Genomic DNA, 21,648 nt, shown 5'->3' on the forward strand with positions numbered 1-21,648 from the left:
TTTTTTTACTGTACTTTGTTTTATATAAAATAAAGTTAAACCCTAGAAAGAATTTTTTAAATTGTTTTTGTTGAGGATTTTAGTTGTTTTCATCAGTAACGTGCGGTGAGGTTCATAGCTGGTGAGGCACTGACGTCATCAGAATCAGATTTGCAAATAGATGCATAGATTGACAGCAGTTTACAGGTTATGTTTCACTTCTGCATCCTTACACACCTCCTGCTTCGATTGAAAGTCCACTTGAGAAAACTTTTTTAGTGTTGTAATGTAGTCATCCATGTCGAAAGTCGGGATAAGCGAGAGGAAAAAAAAATCACTATCTCTATTATAATCTATCGCTGCACTTGACTTGCTTCCCGAATCGTTTAGCCTAGCTCGCTGTCACTTACTCGGCAGTTGAGGAGTGAACAAGACGAACGTCTGGGATCTTGAGCGCCCCCTGCCATGAGGCAAGAGAACTGCCTGCCTCACCTCGAACCTGTTCTCTGCCGTTTATAATCGCTCATTACACGAAACACGTTACACAAACACAGTTGGTGACAAAAAGCACTGTACATTATATACATAAGCTAAATTATTGGAAATAAGTTCACATATTAAATTTGTTTAAACCATTTTATTGACGCCGTACAGCAACATGCTCTCTCCGCTTAGCAGCCAGCGCAGAGCCAGGGGTTGCGCAATCCAAGGTGAGGCAGAGCTCGCTGCTGCCTCACCGGCATCGCTTCCAAGCATTTGAATGGGAAAATAAGAAAATTCAGCGATTTTGAACAAATAAAAATCGAAATTGGTGAAGCTACATGAAAAATAAATATTTTTTAGTACAAACCACCGGATGAATATAACAATTTAAATTACTTTATGATTATATATTTTCTTTCTTTCCATGATGGCTGGTGAGGCACTGCCTCACCTGCCTCCCCTGACCGCACGTCACTGGTTTTCATATATCATAAGCTAAAACTTGTCGTTGTTTCCTCTCTAACTAACAAGGCCTGGATACAATTTTTTAAATCTTTTATAAATACAGAAGGTATTTGTTTACTTTGTGTGAGATACTGAAACAAAAACTTATTGATCGTAATGGCTGAATGAGATAGCCTGACACAAAACTATGTCAAAATCTATAGTTTTTGTCTTTACTCCTCGAATGTGTATTTTCCATCCCTGGGAGTCAAACGTTTAGATAACTACAGACGATCAGTTAGATATAAATACGGCTACATACTCAACACACGCACAACATATAGGAAAGTTCAAAGCGCTCTCCAGACACTCGCTTGGCATTCTGTCAGATACACAACAGCGAGCTGGCAGTTTATACTTGAGAAATTACAAAAAGGGGCAACAATGACAGCCACAGAAAAACAATCACCTCTGAGGGATTCTGTGAGGTAAGGTGACAGAGTTCAGTCTAGACAGAACTGTATTCTGGTGTCTACATCCCTTTTTGTTGCTTAAAGCCTCAGAAAACCTCATTGTCACTGTGAAAAGTTTCACAAGGGATTTTCAGGGACGACCTAAATTCAGACAGAGCTGTTTAGGGTGGTGATGAATGAAAATTTGAAATGTTTGTTAAAAATATTAATATTTCCTGAGCAAATCAAAACGGGCAGTTTAATTGTGCAGCCCAAAAGAAGGAAAGGCAAAGTGTGGTGAAATTTTGACTTGGTTGGACACTGAAAGCAAGAAGAAACAAAGACAAAGAACAATTGAAGAAAAATATTTTTCAGCCAACTAAAAACTCTAGCAGTAGCAAACTGAAACCCTGTTTGGATAAAGTACTAAATGAAACTGATTCATGTAGCAATTAATGTGTAAAACTGAAATGAGATGGCAAATTTTGATAGAAAAGCAGAAATGCATGATTTCACTTTTATGCTTATTTCTACTCTATATCAGCCTTGATATAGAGTATCAAGGCTGTTGTAAATATCGGTAGTGTGTATTTTTCTGTTTTTAAATAAAATTTCACTTGTCTGCTCTGATCCATTATGCATCTGTTTTTGAGTACCTGATTGTCCCTCAGAGGTCACAGAGGGCTGCTGCTGTCATTAGTGATCTTTGGGCATCAGGTTGTCAATCCATCACAGTGCAACACAGAGACACAGAGGACAAACAACCATCCACAAACACTCACTCGTAACTGAGGGGAACATGAAGTGGTCAATTAACCTAATATCCATATTTTTGCACTGTGAAAAGATGGAGGAGTTTCTAGAGTAAAGGTGCCTAACTCTAAACCTTGAGAACAAAAATATGGCAATTTTTAGGTGCATTTCTGCACCAACATAACTGAATCAGTTGGATGGGTTATTGTCAGACATCTGACCTGCTGATGAGTGAATTCAGCATGTCTCTTGGGGAAGGGATGTATCTAAAAGTTTCAGGATAGTTGGTCACCCCAGATATAGAGGGAATCCACACATACACAGGGAAAACAATTCAAGCAGAAAGACCCTGAACCCAAAACCTGCATCTGCATCACCATGGAGCCAAATGTGTGCACAAAGCTGTGCACACATGTTCATTTCAAATACAGTTAGATACAGTCAAATAAAGTTCAAACCAGGAAATATGAATAAACCAGTAATTCAAACAGCAAGGTAACGATGATATTGATGGTAAGGCCTTAGTTTTAAACATAGTAAAGTAATGCACAACAATAAAAAACAAAAGAGCCCATCTCTAAATTATAATAGGGAAACTAATTTGTTATAATTTTACTTCCTATTAATGGTGATATTCAGAAATTGATTCTAATTAATACAGAGTTTGATGAAGTGCAATCAGAAGCACAAGAATCTTCTTCTGGAAAATGCTGGAAGATGTTTCGGCCCAGCAGAGTAAATGTCAGGGCCATAAAATCTACGAAAAATCAACACAATTAGAGATGTTTGCTCAAGGGTGGTCGTCTTGATTCGCAATGAATGCCAGATCAGTGGAACAATGAGCTTCAGTGCACTTATCCCCAATCAGAAGCAAGTATGCAGATAACAAAAGCTACTAAAGACCATAATAGTGCAACAACAAGTACCTTTCATTGCTTTTGAATGTGAATAATTTCCCAACACATCGGGAACGAATGCGCCTCAGCCACCGCGCCTGCACCCGCGCTTATCAATCATGCCAGCGCGACCTTTCGGAGCGCTGGTTGATGCTTCCGTGTCGACACTGTTTCCATGGATACGCCAGCAACCAATCCACATCTCCGATTCCCCAACGCTGGTCAGAAGCCAAAACATGTATCTAGTGCTGGTTGTGATGGACCAGCATTGCAAAGTAGAAAAAGCTACCAACCCTGTGAAAGAGGTGGCCAATATGTGCTTTTTCACCCAGGTAATTTCAGTCTTCCCATTTCCCAATCTGGTGGGTCAGAGAGCCACCGAGGTGTCATGCCTATTTCATTTGGAGAAGAAGATTGTCTCTTGCATAATGTATAATAAAATCTGGACTTATTGCTAGTGGGGAGATATTGCTGTGCGAGCTGTGGCATTCTTTTCCATCCTGGGACTCAGCTTGTATTTCTCCTGGAAAATTAAACGGCAAACCCTCAATATCACAGCTATCAGGGTGTGATGTTTGGAGGAGGGGTGGGGTGCATTCTGACATGTGCATGTGTGTGTGTGTGTGTGTGTGCGTGTGTGTGTGTGTGTGTGTGTGTGTGTTTGTTTACTGCTCTTTATGTGTGTCTGTTTCATGTTGATGGATGCATTGCATGTCTTTGCAGGCTTTCACAGAAGGAAAAAATAAATAAATTTGCTTCTTCATGGTGGAAGCAGGGATTCTTAGGTCTGGTGATTGTTCCCTCCTCACTGCCAAACTGCTGCTTCCATGTCACTATGGAAACACTGGTTGCTATACATCAACCAATCAGTGGAGAGTAAGGCATGTTAAAGATTTTCCTGATCAAAGATTCTTCTAGTCCTTTGTTTTTTGCTTATTAAAGTTAGTTTCTGCCCGTCTCTGTTTAAATCTATCTCTAAAGTGAACAAAAATAACATTAAAAAAAATTTAATGAGGAAGATTTAACATCCTGAGGGAGTAAAAAAACAACCTTGTAGTAAAAGTTCAAAACAGTAAGATTAGTACATCAGTCCAGCTACAGACATAGATGTTGCTCTGTCTGCTTTTAACTTGGACTTGAATAAGCCGTTTCCCTCAGTGGAGAAAAAATGAGCTGACACCATTTTTATCAAGAAATCACTACAAGTTTCAGGAGATGAACTGCACCTAATCCATCTCTTTAATAAACAGAAGGTAAAATGTAAAAATACAGTATAGAAATTTAGAGAAACAATGACACAAAAAACATACAAATCTAAAAGCTTTCTTTTTTTTTTTTTTTTTAGCTGTCACGTGAACTCTACCTGTGACTGATGATAACACTGTCTCATCTATTTAATACCCTCTTCTTCATCACCTGCCAAAATCTTATGTTGTTCCATCTGTCTGTTGCACGTCTCTGCTCTCCAGCTCTGCTTATGTAATGAATGCAAGCACAGAGGGGAACAAAATTTAACCGTAAATGTATCAGTTTTCGGTTTAATGATCTGATGAGATCCTGGAAAAAACATTCTGTTTATTAATATTCCTATGATATTCCTATTTCAGACAATACCACAAGTTCAAACAATACAATTGTGTCTTACAATGTATTGTACTTGTAGAAAATGGTAAGATGGTAATCAGGTCTAATACGTAGCATTGAATCAGATGTGACTCTCAGTCTCACTCTTTCTGATTCTTACTGCATTCTACTTTATCAGAGTTGCATTTCTCTGAGAAAACTTCTTACAGTCTAGATGAGACCGTTTCAAAATCCATGTTGGAAACAGTTAAAAGTAATTTATTTGGTGGTGTGTTTTCAAAAGCTAGCTGATTGCCTCTGATCCCGCTGCTTTCTGCCAATTCTCACTGTTCACCGGTAGCTTTGCTGCTTAGTGCCAGTCCTTGCTTATGAAGTTTTTTCTTTACAATCCACATAAACGTTTTTAACAATGAAAGTTAATAACTTAACAATAAAAGTTAATAACTATAAAGAAAATTGTTATTGTCTTTTTTAGTCTTTTTTTTCAAATAAATATAGCAATAAGGTGGATGGTAAATTTGCATTGGAGTCAGACGGGAAATTGTTTTCCAATTCCTGTCACATATCATCAGAATCTTTTCAGTTTCATCCTCTGTGTTTTTTTATTTATTTTTTATTCAGATCACAGTTTCTGATTCCAAGAACAAAATAAACTAACAGGAAGTATGTGGCAAACACACCAGCATTCAAAACAAGGTGACATCATTTTGTTTACATCGCTGTTCAGTTTCACTCCATCAAAGAAGCACCAGATTACTGCCCTTGATATTCCTCATGAAACGAATTTAAGTCTAATTCAGAGCGATCCACACTTTAAAAGGATGTTTTTAGCTGTTAACACTCATGTGGCCAGGTGTTCACGTTCTCCTCCCAGGAGGCTCAACAGGCCATTATCACCTGTGAGTACCAAAACAACAAATTCTGCACTGGGAGTCTGAGGCGATGATGCCATCTTTAGTAATGTATAAGCTTGCTCTCCCACAGGAATACTAGTCGTTAGAATATAAACATGTCTTGTCTGGGGTTTCCAAGCTTTTGTGACTTTTGTGACTAACTGCCCCCTCAGATTCCTCCTAGTCTGATAGTCCAGAGTAAATGGAGAGACAAAACCCATGGTTGACAAAATTCCCATTTAAGGTTTACCACAAACTACGTAAAGGGCACAGTGCACATGAAAGAAGATTATTTGATCAGATTGATTTAATACCAAGTGACAAATTGTCTAAACATTGTTTTTAAAGTTCATGAATTTTGAATTGTGAGTTTTAACTTAATGCTGCAATTTAAACCGATCAATTATTTCACAATATGCAAGAAAAAACTGCCCTCGCCTACCTAAAGAGCACACATTTGTCTAATATCAAGTTAAAATAACTACTTATTTTACTTTAGAATAATTCAAATTCTTGTTTCAAATTGCATGAACAAAATTTTAAATAATGAATTTTATTAAAAATCACAATGAATTCTGCTGAAAACTATTTGGTGTGAACAGGACATTATCCTCAAGTTTTACAAACTGCCAGTTGCTTTGAAATAAACATTTGCCTTAATTACACACAAGAGTCAGATCAATGTAACACTTCCATCTCAGCATGCAAAAACATGCCGCTAAGCACACTGTTTTCTTTTATCAGTTTTCATTTTTAAATGTCAACATAGCAATTCTACTTTATTCAACTCTTAGAGGTTTGACCAAATTAACCAAAAGTTAACTAAACTTATCACTGTAAGTTTATCTTTCACAAACTCAAACATTTAGGTTCAAAATCTAAAACTCACCAGATTTACTTGAGTTAAAGAGTAGAAGACAGTAGACAAAACTAAATGCGTTTCAAATGTTTTACAGTGTCGCATTGCAAAGCCAAATAGGCAAAACATCAGCTGCATGTACAACTGATAAAAACCGAGTTGTTATGATTAAGTTGAAGAGGAATTAATTTTTACAAGGCAGTGGTGGAAATGTAGTACTATTTTACTCTGCCATGCTTTTTCCCAAGGTAGAATAATAATAATGTACACATATGTCAAGGTTTAACTTAATGACACCCACACAACACACATTTTTATAACCCATTATGATTCTAGTGGCATTTTAAGCAGAAGTCAGGTAGGATAGCAGTAAACAAGTTAATGGAAAATAAAAAGAAGGCGGAGGAAGAAGATGAAAAGGGATCAGTGGGAAGATGCAATGCTAATATGAGCAGGACAGAGATGAAGAAGTTAATGATCTTAACTAATGAATTCATCTTCAGAACTCTAAGGTGTTGGCAGGACCGTGATAATATGTACCTCCCCCCACTCACTTTCACCTGAGGAGCAGAAACAAAGACACACTGTGAATTTATGTTTCACTATTACTGATGATAGAATGGCTTTTCTGCTCATTCTGGTTTCTTGATGATATTCTTCTGGTGTGCTTTAAGTCTAAAACCTAAAGGAATAAGACTTTATTTATCATTGTTGGTTAGATTGGTTTGAGGCAGTAGGCGGCAGCTAGTTTTATGAAAATAACATGGATCCTGACAAATAATATTAAAGTCACTGACTTTTTATTTTTGTACTCAAGCTCAGACTTGCGATTCTTCTCAGCATTTTACCCCAATCTTTATTACCTTATCTGTAGTTATTTTCACAGTCTAATTGATTTACAATGAACCCCTGAGAGAATAATATGTTCTTAAATCTTGCAAGGAACAGGTGAGGAAATGTGATACGCTTCGATAATCCTCCCTCCATTTTGCAATTTGCCTCTGAGATTACATTAACCTGTACAGAGTCGTGGTGAACATCAAGCTGGTCCCTTTCTTGTTGTAACTTGTTGTCTTTGATAGCCAGACTCAGTCACCCGCGTCAGACTGAAATGCGACGGATTATTAATACAGACACTTTACTCCCTTGAGGAGCAACAACGACTGAATGGAAGTCAGTTTGTCTCTCATTGTGCCTTATGCACACACATACTGTAAATGCTGGCAAATATCTGCGTTTTGATTTTTCAATGTCTCCTGCATCATATTTATTATACAAGTAGATTCATCTTTATTTTGTTCTTCCCTGTAAATAATGCAAGCTACATTGGAGGTTTATGTGCTGCACAGCATGGGATTGAAATATTAAGCTCAGCATGAAACAGGAGAGAACAAGATGGATATGTGGCTCTGACCAAGAGTCAGGCTTCTTGCTTTACCAACTCAGCTCTTGAGACAAGTTGTTGCAGTTCTTCCTTGGTTCAAATCACACAATCTTCACAATAACCGGTGGGGAAGCGGCCACGTCTTCTTCAAATTTCATTTAATCCTGTTCCAGCCTTCGTTTCAGCTGGACTGTTTCTGGGAAACCACAAGCAGAAAATATCAATACTTGACATCGGTCAACACTTGTGCGTGAAACTTAACCACAGCACATTTCTGTATTTCAACCAACATTGGTTAGGCTTACATGCTGGAACGTCTGAGAGCTTATTTTTTCACAACTCTATCAAGCTGTGCATCTTTGTTTTGAATACAAAACCAAAACTGTTACCCCTGAATTCTGCATTACAATGTTTGCTATTCGCTTTGTTTTGCTAACCTAACAAAACTGTGGATTTCTTAACAATGAATGCTTTAGAATAATGTTTATATACAAAAAAGAAGTTACATTGGTTGCTGCACTGAATCAGATATCTTGGTGTTGCCTCAAGAGTCAGGACTAAAACAAAAGACAAAATCAAGACTTTGAAAAAAGTGAAAGTTGACCTATTTCAGGACCAGAGCTAAACCAGTAGAAGACAGGCCCAAACAATTAAAATAAAAACTTCTAAAGAAAACAGTTGCTGAGCCATTTGGAGCGCAACTGGTAAGTGACTTTCCACTGCTGAAATGTATTATTTTATTTTACTGAAATTTAAAGCTGCCAAGTTATCAAACATATAATTTGCATGTTAAACTTTGGGATTGGACTCTCATGTTGGTATTGATATTTTCTTAGATTCTTGTTCAACACTTCAGAGTCTTGTATTTCCAACGCTGGAACTTGTCAGGAAATAAAAGCCGAAATGGCACTCAAACAAAAATTCTGATTATTACAGCGGCAAACACAATATGTTAAAAAAAAGGAAATAAAAAAATGTTCCATGTTCTTCAATGGATATTCCTTTAAAGAATAACAGTCTAATGTGAAAGGAGCTCAAAAGACAAAATTCTCACAAAGCAAAGGAAATCGTCAAGATTGAGATACAAGCTTCTTTTTTTTGACAGCACCAAAAAAGCTGAAATGAATTGAAATGGGACTAGAAACAGAATGGTCACCTTGAAAAGATCTTGAATGGGCAAAAATAAGAACGGCACTGAAAGCCCTGTGAAATAAGGAGCTTAATAACAGTGACGCACAAACCTGATGCTAATGAACTCAAAGCAAAAATAAACCAGTGTCAAAACAGGATTGATCATAGGTGGGAGGACAGCCCGGAAAGAATTAGATCATGAGACGGCATTAATCTCATCCACGTTTCTTTTACTGGAGGTCACACAACTGTCAGCCTTTGTCAGCCGTGAAAATAGCCATTCGTGTAATGGAGGAAACTTAAATTTGCTATGGGTGCCATGCACAGGATGCCGAGGTAAATTACATGGGAGAATAATGTCAACCTAAATCAGTAGCAGTCTTCTAATGAGATAAAAGCAGAGCTATATGGATGAGTGGATTTGGAAAACTTGAGGTTTATAAAAAGATGTAAGTTTGAATCTCTCTTTTCCAACTCTATTTCAACGCAATTGTTGCATTTTAATCCTCAACTCAACAAACTGGATGATTTAAGGAAATCAAAATTCACCAGGCTATCGTTGCAAACCACCGTGCCTGACACAGCACATTTTTCCTGTCTCTCTTTCTATGAGATGGTCACTATGGTGATCATCAAGCTATGACCAAAGTGCATTTTGTATAATGAGGAAAAACCAAATGCAAGCTCGAGAAAACTTTGGCTGTGCTTATGTGCTTTTCCTCCCACAATGTTTCTGAATGAGTCACATTCAGAAACAGGGCTGCTTGATAGAGATGAGAGCTTTTACCAAGCAGGCGAGAAAATGGTTATTCTGCGTCATTCAAAGGTACAATTAGCTGTGTGGCAGTTTACAGAGCACCTGAATGCGTGGTACAGAGCCAGGATGGTCGCTATTGTTGTTTTTGGTAGAAGAAAAACAAATAGTGGGCCCAAAGCTGGGTATTTTCTTCATTATAATACAAATAAAACAAAAAGGCATTATCTTTTATTTATTTATTTATTTATTTATTATTATTATTATTATTATTATTATTATTATTATTATTATTATTATTATTATTATTATTATTATTATTATTATTATTATTATTATTTTACTTTTTGTTACATTGCTTTGTGGTTCGACATGGAAGAAATTATGTTATAAAGGATTGTCTTGTTTGTGGACAGCAACTTCACTCGGCCAGAACTTTAGCAAAACATTTTTCATAAGCAGAAATGCAAACAGAAACATTGCTTGTTATAAGACTTATGTAGAGGAAGATTAAAAACTTACAATAGAAGCTGACTTTTCACTTTTTCTTTCTATTTATGTTCAATAAATGCATAGCAACACAAAACTAGAAAGTTTTCAGCTCAAAACTCCTGACTTATTGCTTCAAAGGTTACAATTCATTCTCATTGTTTCGGCTCTGTTTGCTGATACATTTCCAGGAAAGGTAAACAAGTAAATAGGCCATTGGTGAAGCTGGCACTGGACTGTTTTCTGTTTTAGATGTGTTGCATGACTTTCAGCTCTTGCACAAAAGATGACATTTTTGTTATTCTGACAAAAATATCAGAATAACCTTTTGTTCAGATTATTGAAACTTTGGTGCTTTTCTCCAGCGGTCATTGGGCAAGAAGTGGGGAAGCTCTGCACAGGTTTCTGGTTCATCACAAGGAAGCCCAAACACACAGAGAATTTACAGAGACAAGTTAACCTAACATGCATATTTATCGGACACAAACAGCCCACACATACAATGGGAGAACATTTAAACTTCAAACTTGAACCCAGGACCTTATAGCTGCAAGACAACATTGCATCAACCAGTGAAGGTCTGGGAAATCTTAAAAACGTTAAATTTGTATACCTATTTAGGAATAACCCTATTTGCTCAATGCTTTATATCAAATAAAGCACTAAATTTATCTAATTATTTTTTATGTATTCACAAACTTCAACATATTGGTCAACTGCCAAAATAATCATTAGACGGATTGCATTTCAAATGTATGTATTTTATGTAGTCTTCATGTTGAAAGAGACATTTGAAAGAGAACTATATTTTCTCTAGACCTTAAAAGATCTAAAAGCCTTTTAAGGCTTTATATCAAGGATAAATTTATTTGTAAAATAAAAACTCACATTCATGAAATTATGTAGGGTTAGTAACATAATGATTAGGGACAAAATTAAGTTATTAGAACATTTTTGCTGTTTGCTAAAGTCATCCAGTAAAAACTCTGAAAATGTTTTGTCCTTGTCATTATTATTCCAGGTTGGCTTTGTCAGTGTGAGAGCTATTCATTTCTCCTCTTCCTGCCACTGTTCTTCTTTTACATAACATGAAAAAAAACATAATAGCAGAACTCAAATCTATTTTCCCACAAAGGCTGGACTGAAAAACGCCTCCATGCTCATTATGCTTCCTGTGCTTTGGGTCTGTGTTTCCTCAAATTAGTTTCAGTAAAAACAGAAGAAAAGTTAAACTGGAGATGGGAGAGTTAGGGCGATGTGTAAGGTTTGAAGAACAGCCCAAAGGTTTTCTGTGGGAATACGATCTGGAACCAGGTGAGAATAGAAGATTATTTCATTAAGAAGATTTTTTTTCATGCTATGATTGAAATAACCCACCAGTGGAATTCATACTTTTTCACAAACTAATTATTGACTTAGAACAAATTCCCATGTTTCGGTGAAAAGTTACTTATAGTTTTGTCTTAATTCAAGTGTAGTAAGATATTTGCACTGTGAATTAGCCCAAAAATACTTGATAAGATTTTGTATTTTTGCTATAGAACTTCAAAATTGCTGCTCTTATGTTTTTATTCCAATTGGAAAGTCATTATTAGTATAGCCAATAACAAAATTTCCTATTGGCTATGAATGACAACTAATAAGGTGCCAAAGGCTATCATTGACAAATTTTGTAATTGAAGTTTTGTTCTAAGATACATTTTCAACAAGTCACATGTCATCTACTATGTAAAATCTTGGGTTGTTTAAAGGCAACAAGCAGCTTGATTTGCACTTTAACGGATTTTTCTGCAGCACTAATGTTTATATTCAGCTTGATTTTGTGAAGATGTTGGCATTATACTTTGGTTTGGTCCATCCTCCCATTCTCATTCATGATGAAGGAGAAACCTTAATGTTCCTCCTGCATAAGTGATAACTGGCGATCCTCTTTGGGTCGCCAGTTATCACATATTAAAACATGCTTTCATGTTTTAATGGACTGTTGCGTCTGTGGGCTTAATTCTGCACATAAACATTCTGCCAGTGTTCAAGTTTAAACTAACGCAGTATTTGTTTGGTACTTGTGCATACTGAGGGGTGTACTGAAACACAAGCACAAAATGCATATGTCCCCTGGGAAACCTTGGTGAAATGATTTTCCATGGCTGTGCCTGTCGCCTCTCTTATTGCCATCTCAGTACCATCAGAGCATTTATCCAAATGTTTCTCTTGCTCCCTTGTGCTCCTGTTTATCTACATGAAGACAAGATTTCTTGTTGTCATTAAACAGTAATCTCTTCACAGGACTGCACAAGTTACAAAACATGACCTTGTAAGGGAACATGAGTACTTGGAGAATACCCATGCAAATTTATGAAGAACTTGCAAATTTCAAGATATTCTTTGTGTGAGAAAACTAGCAGTAATACTGATCAACCCATCATTCCAGATTTCAATGATCAGAAGGTTTCTGCACTCTTTTAAGAAGTTGTAGTTGAGCCATCTGCAACTGGTTTACAGCTATCTTACAAGACGAGGGGTATCTGCAATGAGGTAGTTCATACAGCATATTAATTACCACAGAATTATCAGCTTTTAAATGTTTTAAACATGTCTAGAGGACATAATCCACTACAACTAGGACCAAGTAGCCTTGTTTGGGTCAAGGAGCCTAAGAGATGAACCCAGTTCGCCCTTCGGTAGTAAAAAATAAAAAGGAACATTTCTGGGAATAAACCTTTCCTCTTCAATACAATTTCTCAAGAGACATAAAGAATTAGATAGAAGTGAGGGGAATGTTCTGTGTCACTTATACAGAAGAAGAGGGGTCAACTCTATTTAGTTCTCCAACAATTAACAAAGGAAAAGAACAGAAAAGAGAATCTCAGTAGATACTTTTGAAGCTAGTGATAGAAGATAGAAGGAATCAAAAATATAAATACCAAACAAAGCAAAAACACTAAACCAGAATCATGGTTTAGTGGTTTTGGTACAAACTTCACTCATACTAATGTAAGAGAATGGAACAGGTACAATTAGTGTTTTACAGAAAACTATTGTGGCGTTGGAGGTTCTCTTAGCTAGAAAACAATTTTTTTCTGATATCTTTGTGTTCAATTAGCTAAACAAGATACATTTTCCTTATGTGTCCTTGTGATAAAACCACTTTCTTTTAGAAAACTAAAAAGAAAAAAAGGTATGACCACAGATAGTCTCAAATTAATGAAGTAAAATTTAAATATTGAGTTAAATAAATTCATTAAAATATCTGTGAATGATCAAAAACTGATTTCAAGTATTAAGCAAAGCTTAAATCAACTTATGTTAACATAAGATGATGGAATAAAAACCATAAAACAAAGGAAGACAAAAACAATTATTCACTGAATAATTTTCACTACACTGAGTAAATTTTTAAATATGTGTAGGTTTAAACGTTGGATTTATTTATTTATTTTAACTTTATACCACACCTTTTTTGTTTTTCAACATGAAACACGTGAATAATTTAGGAAACATAAACTCCCAGGTCATTTCATCTCTACATACAACGCTCGATCTATTCCTCCTCCTCCATGCTGCGTCCTGGCCTGATTACAGTGTATAGTAAGTACAGGCGAAGCACGGGTAGTGCTTTGCACTCTCGCGCCGAGCTGAACTGCCTTATTACAGTTCTATCTCCTCTCAACAGTCACTACCGATCCAAGTCATTAGACAGCAGAGTGCCTGCTTGAGAGCTCACTGGAGCAGAAAGATAGAGACAGGAAAGGTGGTAGAGGGCAGGGGAGGGGGGCAGAAAGAGAGGAACAGCAGATAAAAAAAAGAGGAGGAGGTGAACCAATGCCTCACTGTCACTGTCTGGTGAGGATAGCATCAAAGCGGGACGAGAGAAGACGAAAGAGGGGGGAAAGAACAAGACTGATGTTGACTGAATACGGTGAAACATTAGAGACATTCTGGAGTGAAATGTGAGAACACAGACCAGTGCAGATGAAGGAAGTCTAAAAGGAAAAGTAAATTTTGTTGGAGAAAAGAAAGGATGAAAGTTGAAGCAAAGAGTGCAGAGTGTGGGCAGCAGAAAAAGACGTAAAATGACATGACGAGGCACGATGGAAAACGGCAGTGAGTCAGAAATAGCGAGAGGCTGGAAAGGAGGAAAATAAATCTAGTCACACTTAAGAAGAGTGGAGAAAGAGAGAAAATTGAAGAAAAAGTAGCACTTGAGGCTGACTTGAGAGTTGCTGTCATTGTCTGTCTGAGGTGAAGAGTCTGTAGTTGGGAAGAGCAAAGGAGTTATCCTGACAAACACTGATGCCTCTTATCTTTGGATTGAAGGGTGCATTCGTCCGCTGTCAAACAGGAAGAGAGTCCCACATATGAAACATGCCAACAGACTTTACACTACTGTCAAATGTTCAGGTTACTGTACAAACCTACAGGCAATAGAGAGACAATATTCACATTGTTGCAACTGGACACATTTTTTAAATAAATTATTCTGATATACACACTTATTCAATAAGACAATGTTGCAACACCTAATTACCATTATGCAGAAACGAATTAATCATAGCACTCACACTTAAATATGGAGGACCCTCTCTTTTAAATAATCAACCACAAACTCTTCAATCCAATCCATTGTATTAGACTTTTTTATTCCTGCTGTTATGAGGTCTGGATTGTATGAGAGACGGTCGTAAGAGACTTTAGGGTCTTCTTGACATTTCCTCCACAGACAATTCAAGAGAAAAATGACAAACAGATGTGGAGCTTATTTTAGAGAGGCAGTCAACCTGTTGACTGTTGTCTAAATTGTTTTAAAGTAATTAAAATCCAAAGTTGTGTAGACTAAGAGTTTGTCTTCATTGCAAAAAGCTTCTTGAAGCTGTGGAAACTAATCAATGATCGATTCAAGTTTGTAGGGAAATAGATTTTATGAAGCAATCTTTAATAGATAGCTTTTTTAAATTTCTTCTCTCTGCTTTGTCTCTGTCACTGTAGAAACTGCTGTCTGTTTATTAGAAGGATTGCAATGTGACATCCTCTGAGACCAGACCCTGTTTTCAGTAGGTATGAGAAGTCCAGTCGTGAGCAGACACCTTAACATTTGTCATAATTTTGTATTTAACAGATGTGACTCACAGCTCAATGTGGGGGCGCACAGCGTTGGACATTGACACTTTTATTAATTAAGTGTGCTCTGAAAAAAAAAATTTCTCAGTGTGTAGGCAAAATGTAGCCTGACTAGTTTTAATTTTTATGTTGTGACTTTAAAATTCAGTGTTTTTTTATTTTTTTATTTGAAAATATGAGCCTCCTTGATGAAGTGTTTCACTCAGTCCAAATAACATAAAATGAGAAAAACCATATCTGTACTGCTGAAAGAGTAATAAATTGTTCCCATTTTGATTTTCTATTCATATTTTTTTTAAGTAGACTGTCTTATCTCTCACATTATCTCTGTTCTGCTTCTCATTGGTTGATGAACCCCTTGTGATGGGTCTTTCGCCTCAAGATTATGTCTCCAATTGAGATGTCCAGTTTTAGTAAAGAGTCCACCAACAAACATCACCCGACTAAGTTACACAGCTCTTTTCACCCTTTTGGACTTGACTGTGATAAATATTGTTTGTATCTTAAGCTTAATTTGGCTACTTTTGTGTAAGATACCAACTTTCCCCCATCCGCGTAGAATGTGTGCTTAGCACCACTTGTCTAAGAAAGGTTCTCTTTACATCTAAGCTAACTGCAAACCCAACAATATGTCCCAGAATAAACAACCTTTAAACTTTAGAATGGCTTTCTGACTGAAAAAAAATCTGTCTGAGCTAAAAAATTTTTTGACAGCTTAGCTGAGAGATAAGAGTGTAAAAACTACATTGGCAGAAGTTTAGTCGGTTCTGTAAGAAAGGGATTGGCTTGATTCTGTGCATAGAAATAGTCCTATTGAACTATTGCATAACTGTTTTCTTATCTGTGGATGTCGGATAGTTTAAGTCGTTTAACATGTTTAACATGAAACTTAAACTTCACCTGATGTCTGGTTATCGCAACTCTGTTTGACCCGTCAGAATCACTCATGGAGTATTGCACCTACAGATGGTCAGAAGATCATTTATTATTAAAGAAAAAATTAAACAGGGATTGTGACTTTAATTAACTATAACCTCCACTTGATCCAGTAGAACACTGTGGATCTCCACCCCATTGATCTCCAGCAGAGATGCACTTTTCACAGTGGGAGATAATTAAAAGCATCCTTAGGTCATTGTTTCCCTCTTTTTCTAACTGATATTTGACAGCTTGTAACTCATGTTCGTTTATACTTTTTCTTTCAATCCCTTGTTCACTGTCCATTCCTCTGCGCAGTCTTTTCAGTTTCAGTTTACGTTTTCTTTCTTTCCTTTTCTGTCTAGACGACTGGAAAGAAATCTCGCCCTGTGATTTTAAACCTTTCTGCCAGCTCATCCAACCTCCCGAGGACAAGACAGAATGTAAGATGCTTGTACTGTATTGTTCTACATAGGGAATAGTGGCAGCTTTGACAGAGCTCAGTCAGAGGTCGGGGAAGGGACCGACAGCTTTTTCTTCCTCGCAGTGACTCAAGGAACCAGGATGACTCCTGCAGACATCCTTCATCAGCAAAATGGTAGAAAGGTAAACAAACCAAAAGGAATAATTTTATCCTTGCGCCTATCATTAAATTTGAATCCATTTTAAGAAATTGTACTGTTCTTGTAATATTTTTACTGTAGCTCTATTGCATGTATATTTTCTTGCCGTCATTCTTCAATGTAAAGATTCCCTACATTAATATGTTTAAATGTTAATCACAACATTTATGTGATCTACACCCTCCTTTATCGTTATCCAGCAACTTTAATAAGTTGCTTGATAAGTTATTTAAAATTAAGTAATTGTTGAAGCTCTTTAGCTCTATACCTAACATTTTAAACCTTTATGAATATGAGGAAAGTTTTTATGAAACCCATAAACTGCTTACATTTTAGCAACATTTTCTTGAGACTTTTGGGAAACCAACAGAGAGATCTCAACCCTTCTACAAGTAGATCTTTTTTTAGATAAGTACATACTTTTTATGTTTTTTGTTTTTTTTTCTGAATTGATATGGAATTCAATATCCAGTTTCTGGAGTGAAAATGTGCACAGCAAAATCTTTACCAACAGTACCAGCAGTATTTGTTCTTGTCCTCTTTACTGACCTTAAAAACTCATAGAAAACTCATAAAAACCTAAAACTATACCTTGGTGTCCCGTCAATTATATTCCAGAAGGACATCCAGTCGTATATCCAGGAACTGATGTCATGGTTTGCAACAAACAGGGACCTGGGTTCAGATGTCGGCCAGGAGCTTTTCTGATGTTCAACCCATGTATACATGGATACTCTAACTTCCTCCTATGCACCAGAAACATGGATATTATGATAACTGGGGTTCCTGAATTACCAATAGGTCACAATGTGTGAATGTATGATTCTTTGTCTCCGTGAATGACTGCCAATCACCCTGCGCTTTAGGCAGGGTGACTAAAGCGCACCCTGCCTATGAGACATTAACATCTTAACTTTAACAGGTCATAATAATGGAGAAGGGAACTAGCACATGTATTATGACATTAAGCTTTGTCCATGGTGCTGTTGCAAATCAGGGAGAAATAGGTTAAAAGGCAAAAAGTTAGCTGCACACAATGTTGATGTTCTGTTTACAACATACTGATAATATGAGCAACATTTAGTAATGTCTCTCCAGTAATTTTGCATATTAATGTTTGCATATTAATGTTTAATAATTTTTTTAAATTATGCCAAAAGCAGGAAAAGAAAAAAATCTGTCACACAGGTCAAGGGATGTAATGCAGATTCACAGGGAGACAGATAATAGTTCTGACAAACTGGTGTGGAGGCTGGTTACAAAACAACACATTCGTGAATACATTTACATTTTGATGTTACCACTCCTGTAAAACCTGAAGCTAAATCCTTCCTGACAAAACCCTCCTCAGTTTTCTAAATCCATGTTAAATGTTCCTCTTTATGCATAAATACTGCTGGTTCTACTTCATCCAGTAACTAGTTAATCTCGGTTTTAGTTTCTTTAGGATGCAGAATCTCTAAGGCTACTTGGCCAAAAAACATTGAATTTGCATTTAACCTGTTACAATTGAAATGAATTCATTAGCAAGTCAAACAGTCAACACGTACAGGTAAGGAACAAATAACTTTATACATAGTGCATACTAAACGTATAAAAATATATCTGTCCCGCCATTTGTGGATAAAACTGACCATCTTGTTTTTATTAATTTACAAAACTTTCACATGTAGAAACATATTTACTGGGCATCTGTTCATCAGCCTGTTTGCACAAATAAGTCACATGCATTGCAACAATTTCAATACATTTTGGCATGTAGACAAGGTGAAGATATATTGTTAAAGTTCAAACACTTCAGTTCTTGAAGCAGGTGGACTATAGCTGCAGAAGACCTGTCTCTGTGCCACTTCTAGTAGCTAGGAAAAGATAACTGAGGCTAAAATAAACACAGGCTCACTAAATTTGCATAATGAGAAATATGAAAGCATGCAACCATCCTGCCTTGCATCAGTGGTCCATGGTGAACCAGTCCAATAATGTAAGTTTGGGATTCCAGCCAACTGATCTCCGGCTACTGTTTGATGCTATTACGTCAATAACGGACAAAAAATATCTGAGGAAGGTTTTCAACTCCTTGTTGAATAAATGCCACAAGTAATTGAGGCAGTTCTGAAAGGAAAAGCCGTTCCAGCCAGGTTCTTACTAAGTTTACCTATAAATAGGTCTGTGAGTCAATAATAATGCTTATCCATCAAAGCAAGTAAGATGATGATAAAAGTGCGAACCAAAAAAGAAAAAGAAATTCAAAGTACACACAAAAACACATGCACATATTTTCCATTTTCTTTTTTCAATTGTTGTTTGGCTGATTAGCTTTTTAAAATATCTGATAATGTCCAGTCATTCCTGCTGACATTAGAAAACAAACAAACAAAACAAAACAACAAAAACAAAAAAACCCAATAATTTTGAATTGCTTTTAGTCCAAATACAGATGCAGTTTTCTTGGTTCAGAATAAAACCATCCATATAGATGAGGGTCTGTAGTATTGCCTAACATGCACCCAAACACAAAGAAAATGTAATGGATTTACTTTAAAAACAACCTATCCACAACTGGCACAGCGCATTTGTGTTACTGTTAGTCTAAGTAAATGTGAATTTTAGTAGTCTTCTTCCAGCAAGCTGGCTAGAAGCTGCAACAATAGGTGGGGAAGGTGGAGGACTGCATTACTCTGTCCTAAACCAGCTGAAAATGGATGAAAATATTTAGCTTTTCAGAAATCATAACCTTTCAATATTGATGTACTTTACTACCAGTTTCAGCTCTGGCTTATGGGAAATCATACGTCAACGTTCTTCTGTACTCTGGGACAAAAATAGAATGTAGCATCATGGATTATGACATTTCAGCTAAAAAGATTCTTATGTTTTAATTAAAATAAAGTTAAGTAAGATGATAAATCAAATTAAAATATAACAAACAAACTGGTATACAAAGAGTGAAGATACCTGCTGGGAAGTTGATGCCTTTTCTAAGAAAGGTAATTAAGTTGTGATTCATATTTTCCTTTGGTATGCAAAATTAAATTTGTGCCAAAGTGGAAAGTTTTCTTTCACACACTCTCCTCTGCTGTTGTACAACACCTGTAATTCCTCCACCATCAAAGCCATGACAAATGGAAACCTTCAAATATGCTTTTCTATGCTAATGTTGCACCTTTGGTTCCCTAAACCTCACTAAAACAAACTCAGTGAAATAATACCCAATTTAATGTTTTTCACTGTGGAAAACCCCCCCCCCCAAAAAAAAAAAAACCTGTAAAACATATGCAGTGAAGCCAGGTGCAGAAATCACAGTTCCGACACCTTCCAGGTGTTAACTTGTTAACTTGGCACTGCCAAAGCAAAAAACTGAGCTTTAAATATGTACAAACCTGGATTTACTTTTGGATGCTATGAAAGCAGGTGTAGTATTTCAGCAAAAGTCATCAAACAAAATACTGACAAAAGTTCCAGGATTTAAAAGTGTACCATAGGAAGCATAAGCAAGTGTGCAGGGGTCATTGGACTACAGTAAGAGTGTAATGAATTATTTAAAAGCCTATATTCATCTGTCACATCACATCAGCTCCCAAGAGGCCTTGACTTTCTGTACTCAAATTCTGTGGAGCATTTGGTAAACAAATGTCTCTCTTAATTCAGTTAGATTTCAGCTACTTCTGAAATGAAGTGTTACCAATTCTATTGTGCAATGGTGCAAAAGCCTCAATAAAGAATAAACAGAACTTCGGATCGAATGCGAAAAAACATTTCAATCTGGAGAGACTCACACAGAGAAGAAAATAGCAGTTAAAAAGATTTAATGGTACAATTCTTTGGCGCTCGGTCCCGGCAGAAGACCACAAGCCGAGGATCGCCGTGAGCAGGCGGTCTGCTCGGCGAGCTCGGGATAGTCTTCCCCCCGGGACCGAACCTGGTGGTGGTGCGGAGCCTGGAGATGGGAGAGCACGGAGGAACCTAGAGTACATCCCTCATGGTGAAGGTGGAGAAGGGGAGGAGGTGGGTCGAAGCACAGCTGACGAGCAGGAAGCCCCCAGGATAGTTTGAACTCTTGAAGGTGTCCTTGGACGACGATTGGCTGGAGCGGCGTGGAGCTCCGTTCCGGATTGGCTGAGGCCAGGTGTGGTGATTGGATGATGTGGTGGAGCTGCTCGAGTCTCCCAGTTTGAATTTTCGTCTAAGCTCCATTTCAAGTGCATCTCATTTTGAAAGACTGCCTCATACTCAGTGGGACAATGACGTTTCGTCTGAAACCACCTTCACTAGCTGGCCACCTGCTGCCTTAACATGACAGCTTTATACTGAATGCTTGAAACTGACAGGGAGCAAGTGTGTGTCCATCTATCAGTTGTCTTTCCCCACATCTGGCTCCTTTATGTCAGTCCGATTTCCTTCACTCGCTTGTCCTGGTAGGTCTGATTGTCCATTGTACCAAATGTAAAGATTCGTTGAATCTGTGGCGCTAAAATGGTGCAATGTTCTTCCACAATGTCTTCAACCACTTGAAGCTTAAGGCGTATTTTTGTACTTAGACATTTCTAAATCCCAACTAATTCCACTGCATTTTTCTTATTACTGAAAATTTTTTTGTAGTAATAGGTAGGTTATTATTATATGCATGTATTTTAACTTGTGAAGATCTTTGTGAGTCCTATCTGCGGGAAGAGTTACATGAAGAAATTTCACTTGCTGCTTCTCTATACCTGAAATGCCAAGATGGAATTTGAATAAAATAAAAAATAACTTCTGTGCTGGTTTTGGGGGTTTGTTATCTCTCCATAATTATTTATACTCTCATAATCCTATGCTTTACATCATTTTCTGATTGAGCTCAGAATATAAGTGACAGAAGAGACAAAACCTCAAGTGAAAATAAAAAACA

The 21,648-nt window shown here is 36.9% G+C and overlaps 1 protein-coding gene across 1 annotated transcript in view; it reads right to left on the reverse strand.

The window, feature by feature from the left end:
- pitpnc1a (phosphatidylinositol transfer protein cytoplasmic 1a) overlaps positions 1–3,067 on the reverse strand; it is a 62,738-nt gene extending 59,671 nt beyond the window's left edge. The window contains exon 1 of the mRNA XM_044101149.1: positions 3,038–3,067. The gene's annotated coding sequence lies outside the window, so the exon portion shown is untranslated. The remainder of the gene's footprint in view (positions 1–3,037) is intronic.
- Positions 3,068–21,648: the final 18,581 nt, after the last annotated feature.

Source organism: Gambusia affinis, linkage group LG19 (genome assembly GCF_019740435.1).
Source record: "Gambusia affinis linkage group LG19, SWU_Gaff_1.0, whole genome shotgun sequence".
Classification (NCBI taxonomy): Eukaryota; Metazoa; Chordata; class Actinopteri; order Cyprinodontiformes; family Poeciliidae; genus Gambusia; species Gambusia affinis.